Source organism: Argopecten irradians, chromosome 8 (genome assembly GCF_041381155.1).
Source record: "Argopecten irradians isolate NY chromosome 8, Ai_NY, whole genome shotgun sequence".
Taxonomy (NCBI): domain Eukaryota; kingdom Metazoa; phylum Mollusca; class Bivalvia; order Pectinida; family Pectinidae; genus Argopecten; species Argopecten irradians.
The window spans coordinates 7,036,745-7,060,832 of record NC_091141.1 but is presented as its reverse complement, the minus strand read 5'-3'; the positions used below and the strand labels follow the sequence as shown (position 1 = coordinate 7,060,832).

The window sequence follows — 24,088 nt, the reverse complement described above, 5'->3', positions numbered from 1 at the left end:
AGAGTTATGTATTTTGGTTCTAAATGATGATCTTTGTTCATTAAAATAATGGACATATAAAAAAAATAGTGTTTCTGCTGTTTCATCACCAAGGCCACACGAACAAATTGGAGAATCTCTCAAATGATCGCGAAATAGGTAAAAATTTAGGTTGCTAGAGGGATTTCTCAGCTGGCACAAAGCAATATTCATATTTCGAGAACCTTTGTTTATAAAGGTATTTGTTATATCAGGTTTATTAATGTTAAAAAGGAGTGTTTTAAATTGTGCAACAGTATTAACATTCGATAAGTTAAAGTTTAAAGCGAAAGAATTAAATTCCCTAAAGGTTCTTGGGGAAAAAAACTAGTATAGTAACTTTCAGTTCTGCTCATCCTTAGTGGATATCTCTCATTTTCAGGCTGATTTAAAAATGGTTGTACTATTTCAATCAAATGTTGTGGAGCAAAGCCACGGTATATCTCAAACATAAGAATAAGTTTGTGCATTTGACGCCGATCAGAGAGAGATTCCCAAGCTAGTTCTTTATAAAGTATATCATGGGAGGTACCTCTGCGCAATCCCGTTATAATCCTAGCGGCTTCTAAGTGAACAGACTCTAGCAGAAGTTTACATTGTTCAGTACAGTTATCCCATAAAACATCAGCATATTCTAAAATAGGTAAAATATAAGTTTTATAAATGCACCTGGTCGTTTATAAATAAAGTTCAAGAACTGATAAATGGAATTCTGTTAATTACGTTGCCCTTTTTCCATAACTCCATATAACGTAGAAACTAAAAATACAAATAACTACATTTTAACTACGGATGTTAGTAATGTACATGTACATATATTTGATACCAATTACTAAGTAACTTTAATATACTCCGTTAATAAGTATTATATACAATTTTAAAATACTTTTATATAATTACAAACCTCAAAAGTGTAACAACTGAGATAAGCGTTAAATTTGTTACACATAACGTTAAATTTGTAATATAAAGTTAGCATGGACATTGATAATTCCAAGAAATAATGTGAAAACGGAAGTTATTCCGAGAAACAGTTGAAATCGTCATCGAAAGTATAATTTTCCAAGAAAATTATTATACTACATGATCTTATAAATGACCAGAATTAACACGTAAATGGCAATAATTAACACTATCTCAATAATTCATGCATATATGTGATATTAAACATATTATAGTGAGATCATTTAACATAAAATGAAATCTATGCAGAGAAATATCGTAATCTTAGCTAGAATGTTGAAACTTTATCATACACTACCTATGGAGAAGGGGACGTAACTCTTAGACACATATGTAATGTAGGTGGGAACGGACGTCAATCCATTCAACAATAATATAATCAAATATGATAAATACAGAGAAACATACAGGTTCTATAGATGCGTAAACATTACATCATCATATTGTTATGAGGATTTTCATTGGCTTAAAAATTACTTTAACAGCCCATAAAGGAAAAAATGGCGTCGCCGTTTGTAACGTTGCATCTGATTGGCTGATTGGCGTAATTATTTCATAGACAAAAGAGTCCAAAAATGAATTTTGAATATTGAAGAGATCATATTTTGTAAATTGAATTATAAGGATTAATTTGAATAGATTTTTTATGTTATGGAGATATAACACAAAACTATACACTTCTATAACACAAAACTATACACTTCGCGGTTTATTTAGAGTGCAATCAGATTTTTGTGTTATATCTACATAACATAAAAAATCTATTCAAGTTAATCCTTAAATAATTCGTTGTGTTTCACTTTTATAGTGCACATGGCCATCTTCTTGTTTCCGGAAGTTATAACAGAGCATGTGCCGACAAACTAATATAAAAGCCATGGTATTAAATTTCCGGAAAATCGAAATTTGCGATAAAAAATATTGAGTGCAATTTCTACAAAACAAAAAACATTTACAATAAATGTTTAAAAGAGTTTTACGTGATACTCTTTTCTTTAATGTTTTTAAAATATTTATCCTTTTAAATGTTTTCTGGTATACATAATCTATATTGTGAAGCCTTGTCCGGATCAACTCAGTTTTTATCTTATTTGTATCTACAATGTATTGATTATGATTAACCTTTACTAATTACAGCATAGTATAAGAATATAAATTCTGGTATACTTCGTGACAAATGATAACAACTATCCCTATCACGTAATATGATAACCACGCTTTACTATTTAATTACATCAATAAAACTTGTATTGAATGTGTATCCCATTGTGACTTGAAAGTAACACGTTGTATATTGGATTGGTGAAATGGATTAATTCATTAATGGAAAGACGTATCAGATTTGTTCAGGTTGTCTCAATATTATGCTATTACAGTATTTATGCCACATTTGTCTAACTTTTCGTGACATAATAGAAATGCATTTAAACGTATACCAAATTTCATAATGATTTTGTATCCTTGGTGATATGGGTTCCGAAATACAGCATATTCCTTGTTGTATGTAACTGGTGTGAGGTGTTGTTGATCAGCAAACAAGAAATTATCCTTGATTGTGTTTCAGTACACCTGGGAAACCTCATATGGGTCATAAATGGATAAATAATTTATGTTTGAAGGTAAAAATGTCGTTACAACTTCGTTAGCACATCTAGTAAACTAATGAACACAATAAATTTTAAAATTGTGGGATATAGTGTAAATTATCTAATAAGAAAATTGTTATGGATGAAGAATATTACTTAGTAATTTGAGATTACTAACATCATTCTATTATGGAGAGTGAAAAGGACATTCAATTGATATTTATATTTCACACAGTTTGCGAAATGAAGAAGCCATGTGAAATCCTTAATATGAAGAATACGGTTTATGCATTTAGGGAGGGTTTTAAATCTCCTCCTTTGACACAGCCAACTTTCAGATAAATTAAGCTTCAGTTCCACTTTTCATTTGCAGTTTGTAAAACAATTTTCAGAATTGATGTTTACCAATATATCAATGTACACGCATGCAAAACAAGAACATATTCACCTCACATGCAGTCCCTGCCTGTGTCACAAACCTCCCTGCCTGTGTCACAGGGACCTGGCACGATTTTTTTAAACTAACAGTATACATATATATATATATATTATAGTATCAAGGGTATGAACTCGGCGGTCGAGAAAAACGGACCTATTTTTTTAAAACCGTGATTATTTTAATAAATGGATTCTATACAACATTAACGGATATCTTACCTTAAAGAGAAATAATTTATCTTTCCATTGAGTGCTTGATGAACAAAATTGGCCAAGTATTGACGAAGTTATGGCTTGATGAATCAGGAAATTTACGAAAAATGTAAGTGGTATTCATCAAGAAGCAAGGAATGTTATATTTATTACATTAATTATCGCTTCTATTTACAAAAGGCCATCGCTACAAGTTCCGTCAAAGGTTATTCCACCATTGTATTTTATAGAGTTGTTTGCCCTTGCGATTATTACTTCATACTTTTGTTCGCACAAACATATGATGTAACAATCGAAGTGATATTTTTTCTGTCAATGCTGCTTTCCGATTAGTCAAAAGCGAGTGAAAATATAAAAATTACTATTTTCACTGGAGTGAAGTATATCGTTTTAATGTTCAGCGTAAAGTCTTATATTTCACTGCGAAATGTAATAAATGGTCACATTGCACTACTGGACCGTTAACTCATTTAAATCCAACACTAAGAACATTTAATGAATTAAAGAAATTAAAATCGAAACAGGCAGGTGGTAAGTAAGGAGGGGGTAGCCTGCCCCGCCGTCTCTCCGTTACAGCTCGTATCATTTAAGTTTTATTCGTTTCATACAATGTAGTCACGCATACATATATAAAAATTAAATGCACCGCTAAATTTCATTATTAAAAAAAAATACAGCAGGCGTTTTTGTTAATACTTATTACATTAACAGATCGTATCAAATATATGGATGTATGCACAATTTTACACCTGGATGATGATCATAACAAGGAATTTTGAAACGGATTATACATTATAAGTACATTTCCAATTTGTAGTTTGTATGGCAATTAAATAAATCAGTGATGAAATATATACAATGCAAAGTCGGTGGAAAATGAATGTTTTGAATATAGTATATCTTGTTATTTCAACGAACTTTGACATCAACATGCAACATACACTTTTAAATACACATATAAGCGTAGCAATACTATCTGATCAATGGATTATGAGCGCTTAGGCCTGTAGGCCTCTTACATTATAAGTACTGTACATTTCTAATATTTGGTTTTTATGGAAAATAGATAAATTAGTAATAAAATATATAAAAAGGCAAGACGGTGGAGAATGAATGTTATGTGTTAAGCCGGCCGGGAGCCTCGTGGCCTTTGGCCTCTTGTTGCAATGTTTAACGATTGCAAAACATGACCTACTACATACATTAGACGGATATTTAAATGTGTTTCCGAACTGGCAACTATCACACTCCTTAACACTGTTTATTATTCCGCATATAAACCTAAGTAACAATCAACGTGGGTGACAAAATTATAAATTATAATTAAAAAAAAATTTAGTCATTAGTTAAAAGTATTTTGATAGTGTAAACAAGGATAAGTAAATAACAATATATATCGATAGGCTGGGGAACTGCAATGTTCAATAGCAGGAGGACAGGTTAGCACATTTCTTATTGAAATAGTAAAATAAAAATGCGGTAAGGCGATATATATTAATCAAACAAACCGGAAAGGCAGATAAGTAAGACGACTTAAACAAGTAGGAAAATACCCAATGTAAAGTTTAAAATCCACGTCATTTCTCTTAATTATGGTCACGGAGAGATAAAGGTCGGTGTAAGTTTTAGCGACAATTACGGGTTTGACGAGTGTCCTGTTTACAATACAAAGTCTGGGTTGTTATATGTTCGAATTTAAGAATTCTACAGACATGACATTAGATAGCAGATATAAACAGAACTACCTCATGTAATTGGTAATAGACTTTTGTAAGGACTTGTAATAGTTTAAAAATATTCCATTAGTGAGATCGTCAACCGAGTAAGACAATTTGAGACGAATACCATTCAACCAATTTTCCACTTAACTGTTGTAATTGACTGCGCTTTATAAAAAAATGGCCCTCGTATTGACATATTGTGATCCAACACATACAAAGGATAATATTATCATATGGTGTATAACTTGGCTGAAATCTATATTAGTTTTTCGTAGTTGTTTTGTAGAACAAGTTATAATATAATAAATACATGTTCAGAATATATGTACAATATTTCCCAGAAACTGATATTCCACAGAAAGATGCATTGTGATTCCTGTTAATTGGAACTTCCTACAGCAATTTCCTATCAAACTGTTTTGTCAAAGTAATATTCAATAGTTACGGTTCTTTAAAACACCTCCCATATGTCACTGTTTATTTTATTTTAAAAATGGATTTTCCATCAGCATTAAATGTCTGTTAGCTTCTCATGTTTGTTATGATATTCCTGATCTAGACCGTGGATTTAGTTCTTTGTTATGATACTCCTGATCTATACCGTGGATTTAGTTCTTTGTTATGATACTCCTGATCTATACCGTGGATTTAGTTCTTTGTTATGATACTCCTGATCTATACCGTGGATTTAGTTCTTTGTTATGATACTCCTGATCTATACCGTGGATTTAGTTCTTTGTTATGATACTCCTGATCTAGACTGTGGATTTAGTTCTTTGTTATGATACTCCTGATCTAGACCGTGGATTTAGTTCTTTGTTATGATACGCCTGATCTAGACCGTGGATTTAGTTCTTTGTTATGATACTCCTGATCTAGACTGTGGATTTAGTTCTTTGTTATGATACTCCTGATCTAGACCGTGGATTTAGTTCTTTGTTATGATACTCCTGATCTAGACCGTGGATTTAGTTCTTTGTTATGATACTCCTGATCTAGACCGTGGATTTAGTTCTTTGTTATGATACTCCTGATCTAGACCGTGGATTTAGTTCTTTGTTATGATACTCCTGATCTAGACCGTGGATTTAGTTCTTTGTTATGTTACTCCTGATCTAGACCGTGGATTTAGTTCTTTGTTATGATACTCCTGATCTAGACCGTGGATTTAGTTCTTTGTTATGATACTCCTGATCTATACCGTGGATTTAGTTCTTTGTTATGATACTCCTGATCTAGACCATGGATTTAGTTCTTTGTGATGATACTTCTGATCTAGACCGTGGATTTAGTTCTTTGTTATGATACTCCTGATCTAGACCGTGGATTTAGTTCTTTGTTATGATACTCCTGATCTAGACCGTGGATTTAGTTCTTTGTTATGATACTCCTGATCTAGACCGTGGATTTAGTTCTTTGTTATGATACTCCTGATCTATACCGTGGATTAAACTCTTTGTTATGATACTCCTGATCTAGACCGTGGATTTAGTTCTTTGTTATGATACTCCTGATCTAGACCGTGGATTTAGTTCTTTGTTATGATACTCCTGATCTATACCGTGGATTTAGTTCTTTGTTATGATACTCCTGATCTAGACCGTGGATTTAGTTCTTTGTTATGATACTCCTGATCTATACCGTGGATTTAACTCTTTGTTATGATACTCTCCTGATCTAGACCGTGGATTTAGTTCTTTGTTATGATACTCCTGATCTAGACTGTGGATTTAGTTCTTTGTTATGATACTCCTGATCTAGACCGTGGATTTAGTTCTTTGTTATGATACTCCTGATCTAGACCGTGGATTTAGTTCTTTGTTATGATACTCCTGATCTATACCGTGGATTTAGTTCTTTGTTATGATACTCCTGATCTAGACCGTGGATTTAGTTCTTTGTTATGATACTCCTGATCTAGACCGTGGATTTAGTTCTTTGTTATGATACTCCTGATCTATACCGTGGATTTAACTCTTTGTTATGATACTCCTGATCTATACCGTGGATTTAACTCTTTGTTATGATACTCCTGATCTATGCCGTGGATTTAGTTCTTTGTTATGATACTCCTGATCTAGACCGTGGATTTAGTTCTTTGTTATGATACTCCTGATCTAGACCGTGGATTTAGTTCTTTGTTATGTTACTCCTGATCTAGACCGTGGATTTAGTTCTTTGTTATGATACTCCTGATCTAGACCGTGGATTTAGTTCTTTGTTATGATACTCCTGATCTAGACCGTGGATTTAGTTCTTTGTTATGATACTCCTGATCTAGACCGTGGATTTAACTCTTTGTTATGATACTCCTGATCTAGACCGTGGATTTAGTTCTTTGTTATGATACTCCTGATCTAGACCGTGGATTTAGTTCTTTGTTATGTTACTCCTGATCTAGACTGTGGATTTAGTTCTTTGTTATGATACTCCTGATCTAGACTGTGGATTTAACTCTTTGTTATGATACTCCTGATCTAGACCGTGGATTTAGTTCTTTGTTATGATACTCCTGATCTAGACCGTGGATTTAGTTCTTTGTTATGATACTCCTGATCTATACCGTGGATTTAGTTCTTTGTTATGATACTCCTGATCTAGACCGTGGATTTAGTTCTTTGTTATGATACTCCTGATCTAGACCGTGGATTTACCTCTTTGTTATGATACACCTGATCTAGACTGTGGATTTAGTTCTTTGTTATGATACTCCTGATCTAGACCGTGGATTTAGTTCTTTGTTATGATACTCCTGATCTAGACCGTGGATTTAGTTCTTTGTTATGATACTCCTGATCTAGACCGTGGATTTAACTCTTTGTTATGATACTCCTGATCTATACCGTGGATTTAACTCTTTGTTATGATACTCCTGATCTATACCGTGGATTTAACTCTTTGTTATGATACTCCTGATCTATACCGTGGATTTAGTTCTTTGTTATGATACTCCTGATCTTGACTGTGGATTTAGTTCTTTGTTATGATACTCCTGATCTAGACTGTGGATTTAGTTCTTTGTTATGATACTCCTGATCTAGACCGTGGATTTAGTTCTTTGTTATGATACTCCTGATCTAGACCGTGGATTTAGTTCTTTGTTATGATACTCCTGATCTAGACCGTGGATTTAGTTCTTTGTTATGATACTCCTGATCTATACCGTGGATTTAGTTCTTTGTTATGATACTCCTGATCTATACCGTGGATTTAGTTCTTTGTTATGATACGCCTGATCTAGACCGTGGATTTAGTTCTTTGTTATGATACTCCTGATCTATACCGTGGATTTAACTCTTTGTTATGATACTCCTGATCTAGACCGTGGATTTAGTTCTTTGTTATGATACTCCTGATCTAGACTGTGGATTTAGTTCTTTGTTATGATACTCCTGATCTAGACCGTGGATTTAGTTCTTTGTTATGTTACTCCTGATCTAGACCGTGGATTTAGTTCTTTGTTATGATACTCCTGATCTAGACCGTGGATTTAGTTCTTTGTTATGATACTCCTGATCTAGACTGTGGATTTAGTTCTTTGTTATGATACTCCTGATCTAGACCGTGGATTTAAACTCTTTGTTATGATACTCCTGATCTAGACCGTGGATTTAGTTCTCTGTTATGATACTCCTGATCTAGACCGTGGATTTAGTTCTTTGTTATGATACTCCTGATCTATACCGTGGATTTAACTCTTTGTTATGATACTCCTGATCTATACCGTGGATTTAGTTCTTTGTTATGTTACTCCTGATCTAGACTGTGGATTTAGTTCTTTGTTATGTTACTCCTGATCTAGACCGTGGATTTAACTCTTTGTTATGATACTCCTGATCTAGACCGTGGATTTAGTTCTTTGTTATGATACTCCTGATCTATACCGTGGATTTAACTCTTTGTTATGATACTCCTGATCTTTACCGTGGATTTAGTTCTTTGTTATGATACTCCTGATCTAGACCGTGGATTTAGTTCTTTGTTATGTTACTCCTGATCTAGACTGTGGATTTAGTTCTTTGTTATGTTACTCCTGATCTAGACCGTGGATTTAACTCTTTGTTATGATACTCCTGATCTAGACCGTGGATTTAGTTCTTTGTTATGATACTCCTGATCTAGACCGTGGATTTAGTTCTTTGTTATGATACTCCTGATCTAGACCGTGGATTTAGTTCTTTGTTATGATACTCCTGATCTAGACCGTGGATTTAGTTCTTTGTTATGATACTCCTGATCTAGACCGTGGATTTAGTTCTTTGTTATGATACTCCTGATCTAGACCGTGGATTTAGTTCTTTGTTATGATACTCCTGATCTAGACCGTGGATTTAGTTCTTTGTTATGATACTCCTGATCTAGACCGTGGATTTACCTCTTTGTTATGATACACCTGATCTAGACCGTGGATTTAGTTCTTTGTTATGATACTTCTGATCTAGACCGTGAATGTATTACGAAATTTGTGAGCTCTTTATCTCACACATTTCAGTATATACTATCGTATAAATAAGATGCAAAATTCTCTCTACTGTTATCGATACAATAAATGTTTGAAGTACTCTCTTAATCGATCAACATTAAAGTTTTGTATGGTATGCATTGAAGCCGCCACGATCATATCAAACAAGATTGAATTAGCTTCGGGATGTTAAAAATACCAAACAAAGGCCGGATAATGTTAGAAAAAGAAAAAAATAAGATAGATGGTTAGTACTACATCACCATACCTTTAGATAGATGGTGTGATACTACATCACCATACCTTTAGATAGATGGTGTGATACTACATCACCATACCTTTAGATAGATGGTGTGATACTACATCAATATATATTTAGATAGATGGTGTGATACTACATCACCATACCTTTAGATAGATGGTGTGATACTACATCACCATACCTTTAGATAGATGGTGTGATACTACATCACCATACCTTCAGATAGATGATGCGATATTACATCACCATACCTTTAGATAGATGGTGTGATACTACATCACCATACCTTTAGATAGATGGTGTGATACTACATCACCATACCTTTAGATAGATGGTGTGATACTTCATCACCATACCTTTAGATAGATGGTGTGATACTTCATCACCATACCTTCAGATAGATGATGCGATATTACATCACCATACCTTTAGATAGATGGTGTGATACTACATCACCATACCTTTAGATAGATGGTGTGATACTTCATCACCATACCTTTAGATAGATGGTGTGATACTACATCACCATACCTTTAGATAGATGGTGTGATACTACATCACCATACCTTTAGATAGATGGTGATATACTACATCACCATACCTTTAGATAGATGGTGATATACTACATCACCATACCTTTAGATAGATGGTGTGATACTTCATCACCATACCTTTAGATAGATGGTGTGATACTACATCACCATACCTTTAGATAGATGGTGTGATACTACATCACCATACCTTTAGATAGATGGTGTGATACTACATCACCATACCTTTAGATAGATGGTGTGATACTACATCACCATACCTTTAGATAGATGGTGATATACTACATCACCATACCTTTAGATAGATGGTGTAATACTCAATCACCATACCTTTAGATAGATGGTGTGATACTTCATCACCATACCTTTAGATAGATGGTGTGATACTACATCACCATACCTTCAGATAGATGATGCGATATTACATCACCATACCTTTAGATAGATGGTGTGATACTCCATCACCATACCTTCAGATAGATGATGCGATATTACATCACCATACCTTTAGATAGATGGTGATATACTACATCACCATACCTTTAGATAGATGGTGTGATACTACATCACCATACCTTCAGATAGATGGTGTAATACTCCATCACCATACCTTCAGATAGATGATGCGATATTACATCACCATACCTTTAGATAGATGGTGATATACTACATCACCATACCTTTAGATAGATTATGTGATACTTCATCACCATACCTTTAGATAGATGGTATGATACATCACCATACCTTTAGATAGATGGTGATATACTTCATCACCATACCTTTAGATTGATGGTGTGATACTACATCACCATACCTTTAGATAGAGGGTGTGATACTTCATCACCATACCTTCAGATAGATGATGCGATATTACATCACCATACCTTTAGATAGATGGTGTGATACTACATCACCATACCTTTAGATAGATGGTGTGATACTACATCACCATACCTTTAGATAGATGGTGTGATACTACATCACCATACCTTTAGATAGATGGTGTGATACTACATCACCATACCTTTAGATAGATGGTGATATACTACATCACCATACCTTTAGATAGATGGTGATATACTACATCACCATACCTTTAGATAGATGGTGTGATACTACATCACCATACCTTTAGATAGATGGTGTGATACTACATCACCATACCTTCAGATAGATGATGCGATATTACATCACCATACCTTTAGATAGATGGTGTGATACTACATCACCATACCTTTAGATAGATGGTGTGATACTACATCACCATACCTTTAGATAGATGGTGTGATACTACATCACCCATACCTTTAGATAGATGGTGTGATACTACATCACCATACCTTTAGATAGATGGTGTGATACTACATCACCATACCTTTAGATAGATGGTGATATACTACATCACCATACCTTTAGATAGATGGTGTGATACTACATCACCATACCTTTAGATAGATGGTGTGATACTACATCATCATACCTTTAGATAGATGGTGTGATACTACATCACCATACCTTCAGATAGATGATGCGATATTACATCACCATACCTTTAGATAGATGGTGTGATACTACATCACCATACCTTTAGATAGATGGTGATATACTACATCACCATACCTTTAGATAGATGGTGTGATACTACATCACCATACCTTTAGATAGATGGTGTGATACTTCATCACCATACCTTCAGATAGATGATGCGATATTACATCACCATACCTTTAGATAGATGGTGATATACTACATCACCATACCTTTAGATAGATGGTGTGATACTACATCACCATACCTTTAGATAGATGGTGTGATACTTCATCACCATACCTTCAGATAGATGATGCGATATTACATCACCATACCTTTAGATAGATGGTGATATACTACATCACCATACCTTTAGATAGATGGTGTGATACTTCATCACCATACCTTTAAATAGATGGTGTGATTCTACATCACCATACCTTTAGATAGATGGTGATATACTACATCACCATACCTTTAGATAGATGGTATGATACATCACCATACCTTTAGATAGATGGTGTGATACTTCATCACCATACCTTCAGATAGATTATGTGATATTACATCACCATACCTTTAGATAGATGGTGATATACTACATCACCATACCTTTAGATAGATGGTGTGATACTTCATCACCATACCTTTAGATTGATGGTGTGATACTACATCACCATACCTTTAGATAGATGGTGTGATACTACATCACCATACCTTTAGATAGATGGTGTGATACTACATCACCATACCTTTAGATAGATGGTGCGATACTTCATCACCATACCTTTAGATAGATGGTGTGATACTGCATCACCATACCTTTAGATAGATGGTGTGATACTACATCACCATACCTTTAGATAGATGATGTGATACTACATCACCAAACCTTAGATATCAAACAAAGGCCGGATAATGTTAGAAAAAGACAAAAATAAGCTATCAAACTAACACACATTTAGAAGAGATGTGTTGCCAGCACAAGTTATATCTAGGAAGGCAGAGAAAAACTCGAACATGAAGGACATGAAAGTGTTAATAGGAATATTTACATTGGCCACATGCACAGTACCTATGTGTGCTACTAAGCCCAATGTTTTATTTTTCAATATCAACATTGTCAATTAGGCTCTGGGCGTACTTATACCCACATTAGAGTTCGTGAGGTCACGGGAACACTGGGTTTAAGTCACTGTGATAATTCACTGGAAAAAAAAGTTAAAATATATACAACAACGACAGCAACAATATTAATAACAATAGTTATTTATTAAAGAGTACCATATTAATGTTATAGTACATATACGAGTAAATAAGGCATAAAATCTCTGATATACAAATCGCTAAAAACACAATACAGTTAAAACCTTCGTATCTGCTCGAGTCTGCTTCATACGATTTTTTGCTTATTACGAAATAAGTTCCAATGCCCGTTTTGGCTCCCCTTTACTTATACTTCTTTGAGAAACTTCTTTGAGAAACGTATAACGAATTGTATTTTAATCCGAAGTAATTTCGTGATCCCGGCAAACAATTGTTTGCTCTATAACATTTTTTTCCAGAATTTAGTTCTGAAAGTGCTGGAACATGGCGACAAAAAAGGGAGTAGATTGCTAGAAATTCAAATACGATCAAAAGAGTACACAATTAATTGTCGATAATGAAAAATCTTCCATAGAAGACATTGTTGCCAACTTTTGGAATTTGTGAGTTAACTTGGTAACTAAAAATAACAGCGATGTGAATGAGCCATTTTATAATCAGATTACATACCGATATATGACTATACACATTACGCGTCACAAAGATACTAACTATAGCTATTGAGCACTGTTTTCGGGTTACTTGGCGAAACGACTGTTGTGAACATCTATATAATTGATTGTTTATTATTGTATCGTACCAACGCCTGCCCAGCAAGCAAAACAATACAAAACAATTAAGTGGTATTTTAATTCACAATGATCGTTATTCTAGTATGTAGGAAAATTACGTTATAAGATTTCTAACTCAGATGTAGTATAAAGCATCTCTAGTAGGTTGGCGCTAATGATCAGTTACGAAGTGATTGCTTATGAATAGGGTAACAAGTGACAAATAAGATAGATATTGCAGTTCTCTAACACTATTACTATGTATAATACCAAATTCACAAGTGAGAAAAGATCAAAGCAATAAAACAGGATGTTGGTGCAGTAAATATGATATGTATCAAGTAAAACAATTTTACTGAAGAAAAACTTCAAGTGTTCGAGCCCTCTGATCCGTTAGTTGAAAGTCGATTTGAGGAGTTTTGTACCGAGCATTCGATCAACAATTTCACGATTTGAGTACACACAAAAAATCAATAATGACATGTTTTAATACAGATTGATCCTAAATCTATAGCAGACGTTCAACATAAACCTATATTATGGTTTTCAGTGAAAATCGGATAAGATGACATTGATCAATACATAATTTAAAAGCTATACATATATATCAATCGCTATCATTAAATACATGTTTTATCACACTTTGGTCATTCATGTGAAAAAGAACAGTGAGTCACATAATCATTGTCAGAAACACGTGAGTAATCTTGCTTTGCTTACTCCACTCTTAATAGACTGGTATGTAAATCGAGATCAAAAGACTGGAAAATGATAAGACCAAGCCAAGACAAGCCTAAGATGTTTGGTAACCACTGGAATATGATGCAGTGTAATTAATAATACATGCTTGTAAACAATTAACGGGGTACGTAGGTTGAAGGGAAGAAGACGTACAAAGATGAAACATAAGTCACTACATGGTGGACATCGTAATGCAAAGTAATTATCGATCATGTTATTCAGAATTCAATTCGATAAAAAAGGGGCTGTCTGAGTTATCTTAAATATAAAATTTTAATGCAACATCCTGTGATGTGTTTAAACAGTTGAACTGATTGTCATTATCTCAACGTATTTTATTTATCCAGTCAGTTTTATTTATACAGCTTTATATGGTTTGGCTCCAAATAGTTTTAATAAGTTAAATATACTTCTGATGTCCAGTCAAAATCTATTTATGATCATGAAATGATTTGTTTTACATTCAGCATTCCATAACATTCCAAAACAATGATGTTTAAGAGATCTGTAACTTATCAGGGGCCATCTACGTGGAATATTTTACTACGAGGAGTAAGAAATGTTAGTTCACTATTATCTAATAATAAATAATATCATACTAAGACATTTTTTAATGGACTCTTGTTAAACTGCACCAGTGATTGAAAAATTCATTTTTTAATGCGTTTACCTCTGACTATCAATTATTGTGATCATCTGTGATATTACATGGTTTATGTATAATTTTTGTAAATACTGTAGTATTGTGTGATTGTGAATTATAGTAAGATGTGAACTGCAATGATCATAACAATATGCACCTGGTTTGGCAAATATACGCATTTTTTTAATATTTACTTTATTTCAAATTGTGTAAATTCATTTCCAAATATCAAGATCTAAAGAATGTATAATTTAAACCTGAAAATGTTTTAAATATCTCATAGAAACAGGAAAAAAACGTTTTTGTTGTGCTCCAGAAGTTGCAGTTTGCCGCGAAATCTGGATCGACTATAACATAAGTCTATCAGTTACTGGACTGTTCGAAACGTACGTATTGTGTCAAATAAATAACAAATATATCATTGAGATTAATAATATTGTTGTGAAAAACCTTTCCAAATGTAAATATAACAAACAATTATTATTTTTTGTTGCTCACTGGTGTAGCAAAATTTTTGACAATCGTACGTAGTGTCAAAAAAATAAATATATCACGGCAAATAAAAGTGTTGTAAAAACATTTTCGAAATATAAAATATAAGAAATAATTGTTCTTGTTTGTTGTTCACTGGTGTATGAACGACATTTTTGACAGATACTTCAACTTAACTTGCTAACGCGCGTCATTTGAATGAAATAGCTGTTACACATAGCGCGTCATTTGAAAAGGCCGTTCGTACACTATTAAACAACACAAATCACTTCGTAATTAATGAAAATTAATATGATACCGTTATATACAGACACATATCATATGACCAAATACGGGAAATAAGAACTATAAATCAACAAATGACTTCTCCCGTGTAGCGACATTGAAGAACAACGTAGTCTGTAAAAATGTGTGTGTGTAATATCAACATGATATTTGAAACATAGAAATAAATCATAGGTACATGTTCACGTCGTCAGCAAAGAAGGAGTGTGAGACATCGTTAAGCTTACTTTTTTTGTGGGGGGGTGGGGGGAGTTGTAGGCCTTATCATTTGGAATATTATACACATTTTAAGGTTAATCAGAACACAAACTACCATATCCGACTAATTGGTCTTAAGCGTAAAATTATTTCTTCATCCTGACCAGAAATCCATACCGCTATATAGATACTTCATTAATAAGGAACATAGTTAACAGTTATAACCTAACCAATTCGGGGGTTAACACAGGAATATGGGTTATAATCAAAGCTTACTGCATATATCACAGTGCACCCTAACCGCAACTGTATATTGTTTAAAGATACCATGAGTCCAAGACGTAGATATAGACCCTTGTGTGGAATGTCGGTTTTGACGTGCACGCTACAATGCGAGTATATTCACGGTTTCGAGGCTGGGCGATATATAACAGACCTTGAGAAAAAACGTATGAAAATATTCTTCTTCAATCATAACCATATCAAGTCATCATCAAACATATTTGATTTCACCCACATCCAATGGAAAGCAATGGCGACTTATTTTGTTATGTAGATGAGAGGAAATCCCATTCCACGTGTGTATTTATTTATCCATTCGTTTGAAATCTGGGATGTTCTTCGAACCTTGAAAACTTCAGTAGAACCGACCGCCATTGTACTTCTGTTTGGAGCTCTTCCTAGACGTATTTCCTCATCTTGTTCTCTTGTTGCTCTCTGAAAATAAATAGTCATCGCAAATAAATAAATTTCTGAACATACACATTTTGTATTTTATTGGGGAAAATCGTAAATAACATTTTTGTTTTCAACAATACTTGTGAATATTAATAAAACATACAAGTGCTAGATATAGATATATAGTGTCTAGGACAAGTATATCCCCTGTCCTTCCAGCTGAAACTTTGGATGAATAACGTAATTTCATTTTTATCATTATATCGGGCTTTGGATTTTCTAATATTCCTTAACTTTCATAGCAAGGCATTGTCGAAGTTAAAGAAAATAAATTTAAACTTTCCTTTACCTCAGAGTTTCCTTAAATAAAGGAATAGTGGATAATGAAAACGTTACTTATGGTCGTCTTAGGGAGGTGATTTCACGTTTACTTAACACTCCAGCTAGGTAGAGTGAAACAAATAGTTAAATACAGGTCCCCGTAAGAATCCGGCAGTTAGTTTGTAAATGGTGATACATGTAAGACCGAATCCTATATTTTAGTGCTTTTAACTATGAAGAAATATGAATAAAAAAAGGGGGCAAATATTGTTTTTTAGCCCAAACTATTTTTCATGAAGAAACGATGTTGTCAATTCCAAGATTTACAGAAGGATGTCCCATATCAATCAATAGTAAAGCAATTGTGTTTGAGAGAGTTACTAAAATCTGGACTCATCATAATCTTTTTTTAAATCAAATAAATCAAAAGACAAAATTTTGAAGATTTAAACTAAAAAATAAACAGTTGATCATCCGATAGTCAGTTTTAAAGGTACAAAATATGATGAATATCAATGCTTGTATTATCTCCCCTTGACCCTTTTGGCAATTTCTCCCTGAACAGGGCTCTGTTATTTAAAATGGACGTGACCATGGAATGCAGATTGTCTATCAGGACGAAGAATTCACATCCCTGAAAAGTTTTAATGCGTGTTCTGCTTCTAAATAGATAATCCTGCGACTTTTATATATATGCTGTACTGACAGAGTGTAAACAGTTACGTTGCACTGGTCTCTTTGATTCTTGATCTTTAAAGTATTTCACGGCATATGCTGCACCCATTTGAAGGAAGCACTTAAAATGTGACAACAAACTGGCGCTGCAGACTGCCGTCCAGATCACAATTCATTTGCTGTGACCAAGTATGCTTAGGCTTAATCACAATGCATGAAGTTTTCATAAACAGTTTATCTTTTTCATTTGAATGAACATAGTCATATAATATATATAGCTACTACATGTACACAATATAAGTAGCATGTGACCCTGTTGATTTTATATTTTTGTATATGATATAATAACTTGAACCATAATTTCCGAAATTCCAAAATGTGTGGTTTTTAAACTTGAAGTACAGTGATCAATTCAAGTCATTTATTTAATGACTCAGCTGCCATAAAATGGAGAATGAATAAAGTAGTACCAACATCTGTCCTGTCCCTGTCCCATCCCGCCCTGTCCTGTTCTTGATATATGGAGACTAGGGCATTGACATTAGAGATATTTCTAGCTTTTGTGAGACAATACTGTTCAGCGCAAAATGTCTACTTAAATGATATTAAAGTCAAGGTCAGCCGCACAGCAGAATTATTGTTTTGGTTAAGGTTCATCTTTTCATGGTAATAAGAAATTAACTTTATTTTCCAAACAATCCTTAGTGTTTTTCTTAGTGCTATTTTTCAGCACAACGCCATCAATCGCAGTATGTACCCGAATTCCTACACATTTCTGAAGTGATCAGGCATTATCTACTATGCAGTATGTATAAAGCAGAATTGGGAATATCAATCCTAAAGAATGGCCCCAGTCTTTGCAATTTTTGCACTTTGTATCTTGATATTGGCAGCTGTACACATGAAAGGAACAAATGTGGCTAAAAAGATTAGTACTATTATTGGACGTAAACAATGTTTCACTTCAGTGAAGATTATAGGAAACATTGACTTGTTAGTTTTCCTAAAAATTGATATTTTAGTCCGTCACGAGCGGGTTTTGGATTTGAAGCCTACATGGAGTAGTTGACAGGTAGGTCGATGATCTTTCTCCAGTTTACATGTCTTTATCTTTCTTCTACATTCTGAACCTGACAAGTTTTAAACTGAGTTTGGCTGTTAATAAGATTTAAAACACATGAAGGACAGCTATTTTTTTTCTGAAGGGCCCATGTCTTATTGGGGGCTATGTGTCCTGTTAGTATCCAATTGTCTTTTATCGATTTTGAGATATCTGATGAGATTGCATATTATCCCACCAGAGAAGAACCTTGAATTCATATTTCTCGTCAGATACAATTTTTTAGACTCAATATCTTTCAATATCACATCACTAATACACTGTGTAACAAATAATAATGCCAGATCTTAATGGGTTTTTTTTTCAATTTCAGAACAGTAACATAACCGAATCTCCATTATTCCCCCGACTCTCCTAGTTGTACATTATTTAATATAATGGTAATATAAAACAAAGGACAATTTACTAGCTGGGTTTTAAATATATTTACTGTTGAAAAGTTTCCTTGATGAAATTATTTGTGGATTATTCGTTTTTATTTGTTTTCACGGTGTGCTCTGATTTTTTTTATTTATTATGCCATATTGCAAAATACAATTGTATCAACTTGTCTTCCAATTTAAATCTAGAGCTCAATAATAGGGTAACTGCGATGAAAATACTTTAATTACAACCATTTCAAAAATTAAAAGTATTGTTTAGCACTTGATTTTGTATTTTGTCATGATCTACTTCAGATGATTACATCGGGTTACATTTGCTGGGTCTCGTGCATAAAATTAGGTCACATTCAATGAATGGCATCGTCTGTTAACTAAGTATTTTCTGGATTTCCCATGTTTAAAGAAAGTGTTTAAGATGTTTAAGTTTGTTTTAAGAGAAAAATATTAAGCAACACCTACATTGCAAGTATGGTGTAAGAATTGTGCCCACATACCTCATTGCTGGAAAAAGTGACCAATAAGGGATCTCAATTCTAGTGGCGACCTAGATAAATATATATTGGATTTCTCTCTCAAAGATTATAGAGATTTCTTTTCTCTGGAAGACTTATCTATCACTAAAAAACAGTTATTTTCAAGATAATTCTCTCCCATGGTGAACACTAGAAGTTAAATACGCTAAAGTGACGAAATACAAGTTCCATATTTAGTCGCTTTTTACGATCATGCAATGGGGCAGTAGACACAATTCTAACAATATTACTAGAAAAGTATGTGTTGCCCATAAACTAACTTAAGTAGCTAATTAAACACCTGCTTTAAACATGGAAAAGCTGAAAAAAATACATGGTTTACACACGATACCTTTCATTGAATATAACCTAATCCATCCCCTCATCCAGCTCCTGTGGTCCTATAAGATGCAATTATCTTCAGAAAATCACGACTAAGTCCAAATGAAGTATTTTCAACTAGGTAACCACGAAGTCAAAATGATACCATTAATTGAACACGACCCAGCAAATATGACCCTAGGATGTAGTCAGTTTAAACAGGTCATGTCAAGTCCCACATGCAGTACTAAAAATCAGTCGCAAGCTATCAAAACGTTGCAATATCCTAGTTTTCAGCTAAAATATTAACGTTTTAATGCTAAAATAAAACAAATGCTTAACTAGGTCACTGTGACCTACCTCAATTTTTCATCAGTTTTCTTGACCGAACTTCACAAAGCGAAGATTTACGTGCAAAAAGTGTGAAAAAAATATTATCTTCTATTCAATTTTCTTTTAATATTTAATATATTATTTGAGCCAGAAAAATTCGGATATTCTGATTAGCATACAATATTTCATCTAACCCTAAGGTATCTTCATGCAGAATATTTTGCTTGTCACTGAGTGGCCGGAAAACGGCACAAAGTGATACCCCTCCTTTAGAAAAAGTCTGACGTTAACTTTGATGTGAAGATTGGTATAGGGCCAAAAAACGGAATAGGTATAATGTTTTTGAAACGAAACATTTTTAACACATCTAACTTAAATGTGTTATGGCAGATTAATGCAAACAAAACTAATCAAGAACAATCGTTTTTGAGAAACTGCATACAGTCAATAGAACACTTTTGAAAATTCTCCTCTTTGTTCCAATTTAGCTCTACAAATAGACCATGTATCCTTCTCCACTACATAATCTTGACACTTTTGTTTTAATAGATTGAGGGAATCCATCGTATGTAAATAATTAAAAATTGCCGTTAACCCCTTAACTCCCAACTACTGCAATTCTACGCATTTTCGTGTCGGTGTTAGAAAAATCGCAATATCTCCCTTATTTGTTGAGCTATCGGGATACTGTTTACATCCTGTAAAACTACAGAAAATAGCCGACAACTTTTGTTCTGAGAAAAAAATCATATGGCATCGTCTTTTTTCTCTTTCAATGAGTTAAAAATTCATGCCAACTTAATTCCGAGCATTTTTAAATTGTTGACGTCGTGTGTCATAAATCGCGCGGAGCGAAGATTGTTGACGTTATTCAACAAGTAGCAAGAAATAATACTTGTATTTCACGGATTTTGTAGTTGATAATGTCAATTTTATGTGTGACTAATTATATTGAAAGAAATTCGTTCTAACATTATTTTTTCTCGTAGCATTAGTACATGTAATAAGTACCATGTGTACTACACAGTAAACTTCGACGAAATCCTAATACAAAATAAGCAAAATATCTATTTACCATACATACCAAGAAAGCCGAGAAACCACTGGTCAAAATACACAAATTTGTAATTCATTACATGCCGAAATAAGTTTTTCTATTGCCTCTACAAATCTGCTAGTAGTTTTCGACGAAAAATCGCGGTCCGGTACAATTTCTAATATGTTGACGTCATCGGTACAAAACAAGCACTTGTGCGAGGAAGATGGGCATCGATTCTGAGTTGATTTTCTCAAACGATATAAATATAAGATAAAATTTACACAAGAAATATATTTAAATTTATCATTAGAATAATGAATTTTAAAACATTGTTTGACGAAGAACAAGAATTTATATGATGCTGACGACAGCGATTACAACGATATCTATTTATAGTAGTAAGGGTATTTCCTGACCAGGACAGCCACTTTCGATTTACAACACGGGCCATGTGCAAATGTATGTGGACATTTTACCTAAATCGTTACCAAAACAACATGACCAAAACTTCTGATTAGGATGATTCAACAAACAAACTTTGAAGGGATATAGCGACGTTATTGATGATACAAGCCTACATAACAGTTTGTTATGAACTTACATTGACAGCTGAATTACATGTATACTGTAAACTGCACCAAGGATTCCAAGGCACATTTATGTTGAGTAAGTATATTTGAATTTTCTCTTTACAAAAAATATTTACAAAATGCATTATCAGGTTGTAATTCTAGAGCAAAATTCATAAGCATGAACTGCACTGTGATATCATTCATTGTATTATAAAGTATAGCATGTTTCATATTATAAATATAGGTTACACCCCCCCCCCCCCAACACACACAGTCATCAAATTGTATATGGTTTCAGTTATATTTTATGTATAACTGGTAAGATGTATAAGTACTGTGTACATGTTGCACCATGTATACATTTGTAGGCGGTATTCAAACTTGAAGTTGATCAATCCCTCAGTTCAAGGTTTACATACATGTACTTCAATGATCTGTCTCTTCATTATTTACTATAGAATACCAGAAATTGATACCCAGAGGATTTATGTGCAAGAAAAAACATGTTATATTACATTAGTTAAATTGTGAAGAAAAAGATAAAATTAAAATACATGTAATCTGCACCTGATGCTCAGAGTAACCAGAGTTTCTTCCAACTCTAACACCACATAATAGCCATTTCTATAGTATGATTTGTCACTTCACTTAGCCTGGCAATAGATCTAGAGTCATTGGAAACCTAGAATAATCTTGTTATGCAGATGGAAACTGGAATGGTGATTTTATTTTTAATCTTAAACATTGTAAGAGATTCTGTACCTGAACTTTATATATATGGGATGGAATACCTGACCAGATTAAAAACACCAATGCATCTGCAATAGCTGAATATGATTATTCATACTGTGTTATGTTTTTCAGTCTCTAATATGTCCAAGCCTTTTGAAATGAGAGTAGTAATGTAAAAAAAATCAAATCTGACATGAATATTTCATCTTCTTTTTCAGAATTTTTTCTTACCTGTAATGATCAATTATCGAATTATACTGCCAACCAGAAGTTTTAATGGAAGATTATGTGAAAAGATTGATTGCTAGATTGTATTACTGCAAAGGTAAGAGCAAACATATTTCTTAAGTTCAATTAATCAGTAAATGGATCACAGGCCTTGGCACAAAAATTTTAACCAACAGTATACATATATAAATTATATTATCATAAATAGGTATACTCAGTCTGTTGGGTAAAAAAACAATCCGTGCCAGGTCCCTGTGAGTTTTTTTTTTTTTTTTTGGGGGGGGGGTTGAAAACTTATTTTGGATAATTTTTTATTATTTATATATAAAGGTGCTTTCACCATTTCTTATATTCATTATCACACCTTGGAATTTATACCAAAAGTTTTATCTTTATTAGTCTAAGATCTATTTTTAAGTGTAACTTTCTAAGCTGTAGTGTATTCAATATGAGCAAGATTTTTTTTAAAAAGGTATTTAATTACATACATATAACATGTGTACACATGTATTTATACTTAGTTACTTAGAGTGTACCATACATTTCATTTGATGTTTGTACAAGCAGGGACTGCCATTCAAATGTTTTTATGGTTCTGGATGTTTTTTACAATGTTTGTTTTATTGAAAACTTACAGGTACATCAGTTTGGACTACATGTATATGGACATCAGTGGGTGACAACCTTAGGAAGATAACCAATCTCCTGTTATGAAACTGAAACTCAGCCAGTTAATCACCATTTTCCAATCTGCATTATTAAAAAATACCATACCTGTATCTGACTTTTGAGTTCTTTCTGATTTAATTCATACAGTTGTGAACTTTTACAAGTTACTGTGTTAAAAAATAAAAACATGACAGATCACAAATAATAGATACATGCAACATGCACGCATTTTCGTGTCCGTGTTAGAAAAATTCGCAAATATCTCCATTAATTGTTGAGCTATCGCGGATAAATAGGGTGTACATCCCTGTTATACACTACATGAAAATAGTGCGGACAACTTTTAGTTACTGAAAGAATAATTCATATTGGCAACACGTCATTTTTCTTTTCAATCGCAATGAGTTTTTATTAAAAATAATTCATGTCCAACTCTAATTCAGAGCCATTATTAATAAATTGTCTGACGTTAGATTCGACATTGCAGAAATAATACTTCGTATTTCCAACTGCGATTTTGTA

At 33.4% G+C, this 24,088-nt stretch overlaps 1 protein-coding gene and 1 long non-coding RNA gene across 2 annotated transcripts in view; one reads left to right on the top strand and one right to left on the bottom strand.

The window, feature by feature from the left end:
- Positions 1-24,088, bottom strand: part of LOC138329231 (soluble guanylate cyclase 88E-like) — a 317,936-nt gene that overhangs the window by 189,535 nt on the left and 104,313 nt on the right. The gene's annotated exons all lie outside the window — the stretch shown is intronic.
- On the top strand, positions 21,918-23,662 carry LOC138328758 (uncharacterized). Its single transcript, XR_011209349.1, has 3 exons — positions 21,918-22,031; positions 22,888-22,994; positions 23,535-23,662. It is a non-coding gene; the product is annotated as an uncharacterized lncRNA (long non-coding RNA).